General features: G+C 37.5%; 1 long non-coding RNA gene across 1 annotated transcript; it reads left to right on the top strand.

Moving 5' to 3' along the window:
* Positions 1-7665: 7665 nt before the first annotated feature.
* Positions 7666-10205, top strand: LOC132605088 (uncharacterized). The gene is made up of 3 exons (XR_009569024.1): positions 7666-7869; positions 8924-8969; positions 10070-10205. It is a non-coding gene; the product is annotated as an uncharacterized LOC132605088 (long non-coding RNA).
* Positions 10206-12410: the final 2205 nt, after the last annotated feature.

Raw genomic sequence — 12410 nt, 5'->3', positions numbered from 1 at the left:
CTAGCTATTATCTAAAAGATTGTTTTAAATATTCCGTTAAGTCTTATAAACTGTTTTGGAACTTGGAAACGATCTCAGAAAGATTGTGCCTCCGTAACCCATTATGACATCTGAAATTCACTTACTATGATTCCGTCCGATTTCATTGCTTTGATTTGTCATTCGATATGCCTCATTGAGTCTCTGGAAATATATATGGTATTTTATTGCATTTAGTTTTTCACTACTCCGTTCGTGGATGCCTCAATGTTTCCCACACTGAGCCCGGGCCAGGATATGTTGTCAAACGTCTTCCTCTGCATTGTTCTCCGTGCCTCGATGTGAGGGGGCAGGTATACATGTACATGGGTTGTGGAGTATGCTGTGCCATGTACACACATTATGATATGATATGATCTGATATGGCCATCTGATATGATATGTTATGTTACGGGGTTATTCCCCCTCTTCTGATCCTTATGTGTTGTGGCACCAGCGTCGGGGGGTGGTCACGTTCTGTCTGCCGAGTCCCTTGGCAGGGGCCGGATATGTTATGGCATATGTTTCTGTACACACTCTTTATGTTTTGAAAATATGCATTTGATACTCTGGATATCACACTCACTTTTCTGTACGTTCTGTTTCGATTATGATTTTGTTCCGTAATGGGACCAGGTATGACCTACATTTTCTGCAAATACTATTTATGCGTTATGATCAGTATTTTGCTATTCTGGATATTCTGTTCATCTTCTGTATCTTCCGTTTCGATTATGACTTTGTTTACTACGTTCTGTGCTTTACATACTCAGTACATATTTCGTACTGACCCCCTTTCTTCGGGGGGCTGCGTTTTCATGCCGCGCAGGTACTGACGACAGATTCGCTGACCCGCCTGCCTAGGACATCTATTGTGCTATTTTGGAGCGCTCTTTTGTCCAGAGCCTATACCTTGGTACAGTCTGCTGCTGTTGTATATATATATGCTCTTCAGGGGTACGACGGGGCCCTGTCCCGTCTTATGATTCTGTTATGTTCTGTAGAGGTCTGTAGACATGCATGTGGGTTCTGTATATGTTTTGGGTTGTTATGATCTGTGATGGCCTTATCGGCTTCCACGTACAAAATCTGTTCATCTGTGATATTTAGTAGCACCAACTAACTTTCATATTGATACCTACTGCTAATATGCTGGTTTGGGGTATTGGGTACGTTTGGGTGTCCAGCACGGACACTAGTCGCGGCCTACGGGGTTGGGTCGTGACATTTTAGCTTAAGCTTAAGTATGTTTCCGGTTATCTAACCTTAGTACAAATTCTCTTGAATGTAGAATCGTGAACATTGAGGGGAAGCGTTTAATTGATAAAGTTAGAGAGACGTAAAGGTATGTAAGTCTAGTCCCTTCTTTTTCTAAGGCATGATTCCTATTATATGACTTCTTTTATCATTCCATGACTTTCTCATGTTCCGGCAACTATAAGTCTATGATTGTCCAAAGCTTCTCATGAGATAAAGATAAGGGATGTGTTATGAATATAGCAATGATGATGGTGAATCTATGTCTAGAGACTCCAAAGCTTATGATATGATAGTCTTATGAAGCTAATGATTTCTTGATGTTATTAATTGTTGTTAGACTCACCTTACGACGCTAGTTCCTTCAAGGTGAGACATGATAATCATGACTACCTCATAATGGAATCGTGGGTTCTCGACCTTACGTCACCCCAATAGAGTTATAGCTTTTACTTGAGTTCTCATGCATGCTTCATGATAAGTATATAATGATGAGATTACACCGTACCTATATGGCCGGGCAGACACCGCTAAGGCGGGCGACATATACACCATGTCTAGATGGCATGGGCAGACACCACTAGTGGGTGGCATGAGATGTTTACGCCGGACGCGGGCTAATGATGATCACACCGATCCTATAGGGTCGGGCAATTACATACATATGCTTACATGAAATGATGTTGTTTATTATATGAGTTAGCATGCATGACCCCGCCTTAAGAGGCTATCAGTTACAAGTTACCCCCTTTACCTTATATTCCCACACCTCTTTATCATGTTATTATGTATGACATACATACTCAGTACATTGATCGTACTGACGTCCTTTTCTTTCTATGGACACTGTGTTCATGCCCACAGGTAGGCAGGAAGGCGGCCCAGATTCTTAGGAGCTACTCAGCAGATTCACAGGAGCACTCCACTACTTCGGAGGTGCCATTTGTTGATACATTCTTTTGTGTATATATTCGGGTATGACGGGGTCCTGTCCCGTCCTTATGTCTCAATCCTTGGAGATTATGTGTGTTCAGGTTGGGTATGATAATTAGCATAATGGGTGGTGCTCGGTAGTCAGCTCCGGGTACCCGTCATCGCCCCTAGTCAGGTCGTGACAGAAGGGGTTCCCATATAAAGGGATATTCCTTTTTCGGGCTATCGAGTCGAACTACAATTGGCCTGATTCCCAATGCCAGGGATATGTAGGCTACTCAAGTTTCGAGGCTCGGACATATTCTTATAATTATCTTGGGACATCCCGAGATAGTTTAAAGAAACTCTTTATTTTATAGTCCTCATAGAGTCATAACTACAAATAACCTGAATTCTCATTTAGCCTGATATATGTAGGAAGCCCAGAAACCAGGGTCCGGCCATACACCGGAAATATTGCGCAAAAAGGACCGTAATTTCTATTATTCGATGAAAAATATGTTTGTCAAATTCGTAGCTCAAGGATGGCCTTGCCATCCTTGAATTTCGAAGGGGCAATTGTTGACACCTAATTTTCACCTCATAAAACGTATATTTTAATTTTCATATTTTCCGAGTCCAAGACGGGGTAAGGATGCCCTGAAAACAATGTCCGAGTTACGATTCATTTTGACCGCATTTTTTCACATACTTAAATATTATTCGGAAGTATGTCAATATTGGGTCGTATTAAAGCTCGTATTTCAAAACGGCGTAATATAAATTTTGTTTTTATAAAAATTGACTTTACGAGTGACTTTTAAAGTGAATACGCTCTTTTAAAATTTACTATTTTTGTTTTAAAAGTGTGTACAAGGTTTAATTATTTACTTTTTAAAAACATTGGAGGTCTTTTTAAACTTTTAAATTCTTCTGGGGGTGGGGGTATATAAGACGAGGGGGACCAAAGTTATCTTTTGATAACTTCAGTCCCACCTCGTCTCATTTAGAGAACAAGGATGTTCTCTTCGTTTTCCTCGCTTTGCTTCAATGGCGACTGACTTAGGGTTATTTTTGCGGATTCAATCGTAGCCATTTCAATGGCTATCTCCGCTCGATTTCTTGGGGGTTTTTTCCCCTGCGCATGCTCTATGGTTTTCCAGGTTTACTTTGATCGAATTCGTATTTTTTTTTCAAATTGATAAATTTCTAGGGTGTTGCTCGGGCTATATTCGTGATAGGGGTTGCCATGGGCAGGACCTCGAGTCCTTGACCATCTTGTGCACTCTACCACATTGGAACGTTAGCCTAGGGGAAATTCCATAGAATCCCTTCCCATTTGAGTACGATTTTAAGGATTCTTATCTATTTTTAGTACTATGTTACCATTTAATTGGATGTTATTTTTCTTATATGATGACTTGATGTACTATTCGATTATTTGTTCCTTAATATTAGGGATTTTGAATTATAATGGGTTGGAATTTCTTTTGTTTGTGTGACATGTACAAAATCTGAATTGGCGATAGTACTATTTGTACAATTCAGCAAACTTCTTATCCTAGTTTTATGCCTAAATTCGAAATCTTTGAGGATTTTTTTTGGGGGGGGGGGGGGGGGTGGGAATCTGTTTTTGGAACGTTTCTTACCATTTCTACCCCTAAGTATATGGATTTACCTATAAATAGAAGGTTTCTATTCATTTGTTGGGAGTCCAGAATTTGATAACCTAAAACACCTATTAAGCCTATTACTCTATATAGCAATATACACTAATATACTACATATATACAGTACAATATTAGTAACTGATATACATACATATACTACATTTATAACATACTATTAAGGGAGAATACAAACTTTTTTTTTCCCGGAAAATTCTTGAAAGAAAGGGTTTAAGGACTTGCTTGGTGTTGAGACTTGGACTCTAGTCTCTCCTTTGATCTTTAGGTTACCCCTGAGAAAGGTAACAACCTATCCTAACTCTATTTACTTCAATTAATTTGTAAAAATGCTATTTTTGCACCTATTGTGTTAGAACTGCCTTTAATGTTTCTTTCTATGATTGCTTATTGCTTATGGGGGTCTGTTTGTATAATATGACATTAATATTATGATTAGTCTGAGCTAAATTTAGTATACTTGACCTCTGAATGTCAAATGAGACCTCCATTAGCATAAAAGCTTAAATATAGGATGAAGACCCTTAATATCAATTCTGTGATCCTAAAAATAACTTAAAGGGAATGTTCTCTTCGTTTTCCTCGCTTTGCTTCAATGGTTACTGACTTAGGGTTATTTTTGCGGATTCAATCGTAGCCATTTCAATGGCTATCTCCGCTCGATTTCTTGGGGGGGTTTTTTCCCCTGCGCATGCTCTATGGTTTGCCAGTTCAGTTTGCTCGAATTCGTAATTTTTTTCTTTTCAAATTGATAAATTTCTTGGGTGTGCTCGAGCTATATTCGTGATAGGGGTTGCCATGGGCAGGACCTCGAGTCCTTGACCATCTTGTGCACTCTACCACATTGGAACGTTAGCCTATGGGGAAATTCCCTAGAATCCCTTGCCATTTGAGTACGATTTTAAGGATTCTTATATATTTTTAGTACTATGTTACCATTTAATTGGATGTTATTTGTCTTATATGATGACTTGGTGTAATATTTGGTTATTTGTTCCTTAATATTAGGGATTTTGAATTAGAATGGGTTGGAATTTTTGTTTGTTTGTGTGACATGTACAAAATCTGAATTGGCGATAGTACTATTTGTACAATTCAGCAAAATTCTTATCATATTTTTATGCCTAAATTCGAAATAATTAAGGATTTGGGGGGGGGGGGGGGGGAATCTGTTTTTGGAATGTTTCTTACCATTTCTACCCCTAAGCATATGAATTTACCTATAAATAGAGGGTTTCTATTCATTTGTTGGGAGTCCAGAATTTGATAACCTAAAACACCTATTAAGCCTATTATTCTATATAGCAATATACACTAATATACTACATATATACAGTACAATATTAGTAACTGATATACATACATATACTACATTTATAACATACTAATAAGGGAGACTACAAACTTTTTTTTTCCGGAAAATTCTTGAAAGAAAGGGTTTAAGGACTTGCTTGGTGTTGAGACTTGGACTCTAGTCTCTCCTTTGATCTTTAGGTTACCCCTGAGAAAGGTAACAACCTATCCTAACTCTATTTACTTCATTTAATTTGTAAAAATGCTATTTTTGCACCTATTGTGTTAGAACTGCCTTAAATGTTTCTTTCTGTGATTGTTTATTGCTTATGGGGGTCTGTTTGTATGATATGACATTAATATTGTGATTAGTCTGAGCTAAATTCAGTATACTTGACCTCTGAATGTCAAATGAGACCTCTATTAGCCTAAAAGCTTAAATATATGATGAAGACCCTTAATATCAATTCTGTGATCTTGAAAATAACTTAAAGGGAATGTCTATGTCCTTGTGACTACTATTTTGTTTAGCTTGTGAAGAAAATTCTCGTTGACCTCATTTAGTCGTGTAAAGAATGTAAAAATGGCTCTTCTGAACTTATTTTGACTGAAATAAAGTGTTGATTGTTAGAGATGTTTAAAAGGTTTGGTTTTATGAAATTTGCAATCTATTCATTAGTTATCTTTGGATTTAGAAGTCTGAACAGTGTTATTTTTGCCTAAGTTTTGTCCTGAAATTGTTTTTTTTTTAAAAGAGTGAAAGCTTATAGTAAAACTGTGCTTTTTTTTGGTTTGGAATCAAGAGTAGGAGGGATAGGAGAGGAGCTAGTGCTATAATGGTTTTGAATCTTATCTTGTTCTATGACTCATATGTTATCTTACTGCTAAGTGATTACTAATTTCCCTTTGTGCTTTAAACCTACCCTGTATTATGGTCATTTGCAGTGGGTCACCCCTTTTTGGTTGTTGTGATCATCTGAAAACTAAAAATGAGTTCTAAAAATCAAAGCTATGTTCATATGATCATGTTTATGCATGTCATGCATAAGATTTCCCCCACTGGACCTAGTATCACCTATTTGATCCAAGTTGTGTGCATTGATTATCCATGTACCTTAGACAGTGCCCTGGATTCTTGTTTGAACTTGATGTTCTCTGGACTAGCCATGAAGGAATCTCTGTACATCTGCACTTGTTCTGATTAGTTGATTCACATTTTAGAACTTAAGGCACCCCTCATATGTTTACTTGTGAACCTTTTAATTGCTAAACCACCTGTGTGTCACTGTGTGTAAATTCTGAGGAGGTATTAGAATCATTTGACTCTATGCCTAGTTTGTTGTGTCTATTCTGTATTGACTTGGTCCCTATGTGCTTACCTGAATTGAAACCATGCCTAACATATTGCTTTGGACCTAGGAGAACATCATATCCCTTTTCAATATCCTTTGGTTGTTTTCTAACCTGTTAAGTGCCTTATTTGAACCTTGTCTTGCTTGGGTCAACAACAGAGGTCGTCTAAGCTTTCTTAACCTCCATATGTTTCTTTGGGCTAGTTGTTTGGACCCTGCTACATTCCTGAACTTCATTCTAGTTTAGGATAGCACCCATGTACCTTTTTACCCAAACTTAAAACCTTTACTTGCTGTAGGATGCCCCATATGCAAATTCTGAAAAATGCACTATTGTCTTATGTTTCCTGTCTATTTATTTTGAACCTATAACTTGTCTAAAGCCATTTCTGGAACTCGTCGAACTTAAAACTAGTGTGGTAAAGGGACTACTGTTCTACTTCTGTGACCTCACTTAGCTACTTATATACCTGAAGGGAATTGGAACTTGTCTATCTCAATCACCTAGTTTTAGTTTCCAAGACTGGCTAGTCATAAAATATTCTGACCTGTTTGCTTCCTATATCTGTTATATCCCGTATTTTATACGTTCGGATATTCCAAGGCAGTCGTAACGAAGTTAAGGGAATGACCATCTTCCAAATGTATTTCAATGAACAAGTGGGTTATAAATATTATTCACAACATTAGTATTATGGAAATATTAAGAAAGGTTGAGGGCGAAAAAGGAAATTCGCAAAATAGAACCATGGTGATATTATGGAAGGCTAGGGGTAAAATGGTAATTTCACAAAGTTCAAGAAAATTCTAGAAAAAATAAAATAAAAATAAATAAATAAATAAATATGTAAGTATGTAAAGAAAGGAGCATGTGGCCATTTTATATGTGAAGGGGGCAAAGTGTAAATATAGATGGACTAAAGTGTATGAAAGAAGACACTTGGTCTTCTTTGACCAAGTGAGGAAAAATCAAGAAAAGAAAAGAAAAATCAAGAAAAAGGGAGAGAATTCTAGAAAAGAAAGAAATGGGGCATGTGACCATAATTGGGGGACTAAATTGCAAATATGGATAAGTGATGGAAGACCTATATATATATATACATAAGAGGTCTTCATAATTAAATTAGAGAGAAAGAAAGAACAACAAAAAAAAAAAAAAAAAAAAAGAGAGAGAGGGTTCGGCCAAGGTATGGCCAAGCATGGCCATGGGAGATTTGATCAAGAAAAATTATTTCTTTCAAGCTTTTATACTAAGTGGAAGGTTCTCTACAACGTGGAGTATTCGTTGGAACAAGTGAATCATTCGTTTCGCAAAAATGAGGTTCTAGCCGGGAAAAGGAACTAGTGCTAAGGTTAAACCTTATTTTCATATGTTATAGATGATTGTGTATGTTGTGGAGTGTGTAGATGAAGCAAGTTCATGAAGTTGTGGTGAGTTGTATGTTGGCCGAATATATGTGGTGTTGGATTGAAATGATGAATTAATATTATTTAGTAATTTTATTGTTGTGTTATGAATTCTATAATGTAAAAGGGATGAAAAACATGAAAACATGCATATAGAGATGTGGCCGTGTAGTGCATGTGGTGTGTTGTGTAGGAAGAATGGATTAAGAGTATTTAGTATGTTGGTTGTGATTGTAATGTCAAGAAATGGGTGAAATTCATAAAGATGTGTATAATGTTGTTGTATGGCCGAATATGTGTAGTATTGTGTAGACAAGATGAAATGATTTTATTTAGAAGTTTAATTGTTGTATGGTGAAATCCATAATGTAAAATGAATGAAAAATCATGAATATAATATGTTGGAATGGTAGCCGTATGGAGTAGTGTTGGCCGTGTATATGTGTTGTGTTGTGTGAGAGGATTGAATTAATTATATGAAGTATGTTGTTTGTTGTTGTAATATATAGAAAAGATGGATGAAAATGCATGAAAATATGTAGGAAGTGGTTATGGTCAAATAATAGGCGTTTTGGTAAGCTAAGGTAAATTGATGTTATTTGACATTCTAGTTGTCGTTGTTATGGATTATGTGATGAAGAATGGAGGTCATTGTTGAAGTTAGCATACATGAATGATGATGACATGCATGGTTGTTGTTGAATTGGACGGTTTCGGGCAAAGTAATATGTGGATTGAGTCGTTGAAAGATTATGTGAATTGAATTGAATTAAATGTTGGAATGTTGCTAGAATGAATTGCTAATATTGTTGTTGGTTTGGCCGAGTTCCATTCTCGGATTGTTGTTGCTAAATTTGGCCGAGTTAGAATCTCGGGGGTGGTGTATTTACAGGGGAGATGCTGCCGAAATTTCGGCAGAATATAAATGAATGTGCTTGAAAGGTCAAGGCAAGTATATGACAAAGGATCTAATGAATGTGTGAACTCCTTTGACTGTAGATTAACAAGTTGGACGAATAAGCGTAGCTAGTAAGGCGCGGCGCAGGTATGTTAAGGCTAAGCCCTTTTCTTTCTATGGCATGAATCCTATGATGTAGTCTTATAAATGTTCCCCATAACGTCCTTGTTTTCAAAAGCTAGAAGTTATGAATTCAAACCATGATTTCCTTTCCAAAAGTTATAAATGTTTTCCAAAATATACATTTTTCTCCAAAATCCAAGTTTTACGATTTTGAAATTTTTTATAACTAAAACAACGACTACGGAGTTATGATGACAATAATGAAGCCAAACATGAGAAAGTGTGTATGACGAATATGCCAAGGATATGTTCTTACCATGAATACGACGATATGAAATGTTAAGCTACTTTTGGATAATGACTATTTTGAAGGTTTTAAAGTATATGAAGTAATATGTTATGATCCTGTTTTATGTTTTCCCGAGATAATGTTCTTCATTGATAGTCTCGCCTTATAATTGTTCCTTCAAGGTGTGACATGACGACCATGATGATTCCATAATACAATCGGAGGTTACCGACCTTACGTCACTCCGATAGACACATGACTTTCCTTGGGCTCTCATGCATGCTATATATGTATATGGGAGGGGGGAAGGGATACATGTATATGGGGATATGGGGAAGGGACACATGTTTCATCGCCACCTGGTCAACTGGCATTATCATCCCGGACGCGGGATATATGGGCGACCCGACATATTTCGGCGCAATATGGGCGAGCCGACTTGTTCGGTGCTATGATATGATATGACCCGATAAGCATGCATGGTTTCCGCCCTAAGTGGTATTCATATGTACAGGTATCTCAATCAGCCTATGATACGCTATATGACTCCCTATGATATGATATGATATGATATGACATGATATGATATGATACGACAGGATACGATATGATATGATATGATATGACATGATATGATACGATATGACATGATATGACATGATATGATATGACACGATATGATATGACATGATATGTTCCATATGAGATGCCATATGATTCCTTTGTGATTATCTCCACTGGTACCTCTCCTTGTATTGTCGTTCATGTCTTACATACTCAGTACATTGCTCGTACTGACCCCTCTTCTTCGGGGGCTGCGTTTCATGCCGCGCAGGTACACCCAGATGAGCTGAGGCCCTTATAGAAGATGTTCCAGCGAAGTTGGCGAGCTCCAGTTAGCCCGGGAGTGTAGCCGAGTCAGTGTATATGTGCCATGGTTTCCGATTGCAGTTAGAGACTTTGCAGACAGAGTCATGGGTATAGAGCGTCAGCTTTGTAGATGGCTTCGCCTGTCAATATGTTATTACGTTTCATGTCACGCGTTCCATATGATGATACACTCTCCAAACAAAAAAATATTGAGAGCTTACTATGCATTTTATTCTGAATTGATTCCAGAGTTTATTTATGTAATAAGAGTCAGCGGGTTCGCTCGGCTCCAGATACGGGGTCGGGTGCCCATCACACCCTAGTAAGGTCAGGGTGTGACAATATCACTTGCCTTTGTGTGAGCTTTGACTATTGAACCATGTCTAATGATTATCTGTTTTAGGACCTAGGCCAGAATAATCATGCACCTTAGTCTAAAATTATGGAACCTGCATTTGTTATGTGCATCCAGACCATTTTAATCCTCTGTAGGCTCTATGAGTCAACTATGTGACATTCATTATAAGTTTGGTACTCTAAAAGCTGAAATCTTGTCCCTGCTTTGCTTTAATACTTGAGCACCTCTCCTTGCACCTAGTTGAACCTTCTACATAACCCTAGCCTTTTAAATGACCAGTTAAGGCTGATATTTGTTGTGTTTATCATGATGTTCATGCCTGCTCATTGAAGGATTGTCTGCTGTTAGTTTCTGTGTCCAGTTGGACTTATGATAATATTTGTGTATTTTGTTGAGATTTTCCTTATGTTGTTATGTGTGATTACTTGAGTATTAAGAGCTTAAATTGGAGTATGTGGAGGGTATGCCCCTTTAGGGTGGTTTTGCTCTCCCCATTATGTGATATATCACTATGCGTGTCTTGGTATATAAGAGTTTTAACACTTAGAAAATTTTGAGAAAATTGAGAAGTATATAAGTTGTATATCATGTATACTACCAGCTTAACATTTAGAAAAAATTCAAAAATATAAGTGAGTATAATAGTTGTATGGAACGTCCAATCAATATTTCGAGGACACTAAGCCAAAAAAAAAGCACTCTTCTCTCTCCTAAAATTTTCATGCAAACCCTACTACAAACCCTAAACTAGTCGTACCATGGCCACTCCGGCCACTAGTCTGCCGTCGTCGGCTGCTGGCCTGCCTCTCCTTCTAACCTCCTCAATCATATTTTCACCACTACCTCAATCCAACCTATCCCCTTCATCTTCATCTCAACCAAACCCTACTATAAACCCACCTACAAACCCTACTTCTTCAAAAGGTTCTGCTAATACTTTAACGGGGAGTGAGGAAATTTGTACAACAACAAAGCAGCAATGTGAGCCTATACCTAGGAATAAACTAACATACATTGATGGTATTCCAATGGCGAAGTGGACTGAGGCTGAAATCAAATGAATGGAGATATTGGAAGACCTTCAACATGTAGTGATAGGAAAGTTTTCTCATTGATGGCCTGATTTGGAAGAACTATGCAACATTATACCATCACAATGTGGCGTAAAAGGAGATTGTAAGGTTGGTTTATTTAGGCCAAGACATGTTTTGATCAGGTGCTCACTGATGGATGATTTTATCAATCTTATGTCCAAAGGTGCATATTATTTGAAGGCTAAAGATGGTTTTACTTATCAGATGAGACCCCTTATCTATGATTCTAAGTTCAAAGTGGATGAAGAAACATATCAGGCAATGGCGTGGATTTGTTTTCCAAACTTGTTACCCACTTTCTTTGTCAAAGAATGTTTGTTTACTATGGCTTCTGTTGTTGGAAGGCCATTGTAGCTGGACATGGCAACCATAAACAAGACTCGACCTAGTTGTGCTAGAGTCAAGGTCCAAATAGAGCTTCTTGCTGAGTTACCTAACTTTCTGATGTTGGAGATAGAGGATGAGGATACAAAGGATATCAGGAAGATGGAAGTCAAAAGTCAATATGATTTCTTACCAAAATATTGTACTGAATGTAAGATTCAAGGCCATTCTAGAGATGAGTGTAGAATCCTTCATTCTGAATTGAAGAAACCAGCAGAAGTTGATGTTATAAGCACAGACAATGGGGTGAAGAATATAGGAAATTAGAGGAGCAAATTGTCCAGGAGAAAGGCAAGCATGAGGCACGCAGATGGTATCATGGTAGGAATTATCCTATGATGAAATTTGTTCCAAAAATTAACCCTTCTGATAAGGTGGATGAAAGCAAAGTTGAGAGTGCTGATGCAAAGAATAATGCTGATTCAGAAGTACAAGTGGCGGTGCAGAACAAATTTGATGTTTTAAATACT

Source organism: Lycium barbarum, chromosome 8 (genome assembly GCF_019175385.1).
Source record: "Lycium barbarum isolate Lr01 chromosome 8, ASM1917538v2, whole genome shotgun sequence".
Taxonomy (NCBI): Eukaryota; Viridiplantae; Streptophyta; class Magnoliopsida; order Solanales; family Solanaceae; genus Lycium; species Lycium barbarum.
Note: the sequence above shows the minus strand (reverse complement) of the source record. Positions and strands in the feature narration are given on the sequence as shown.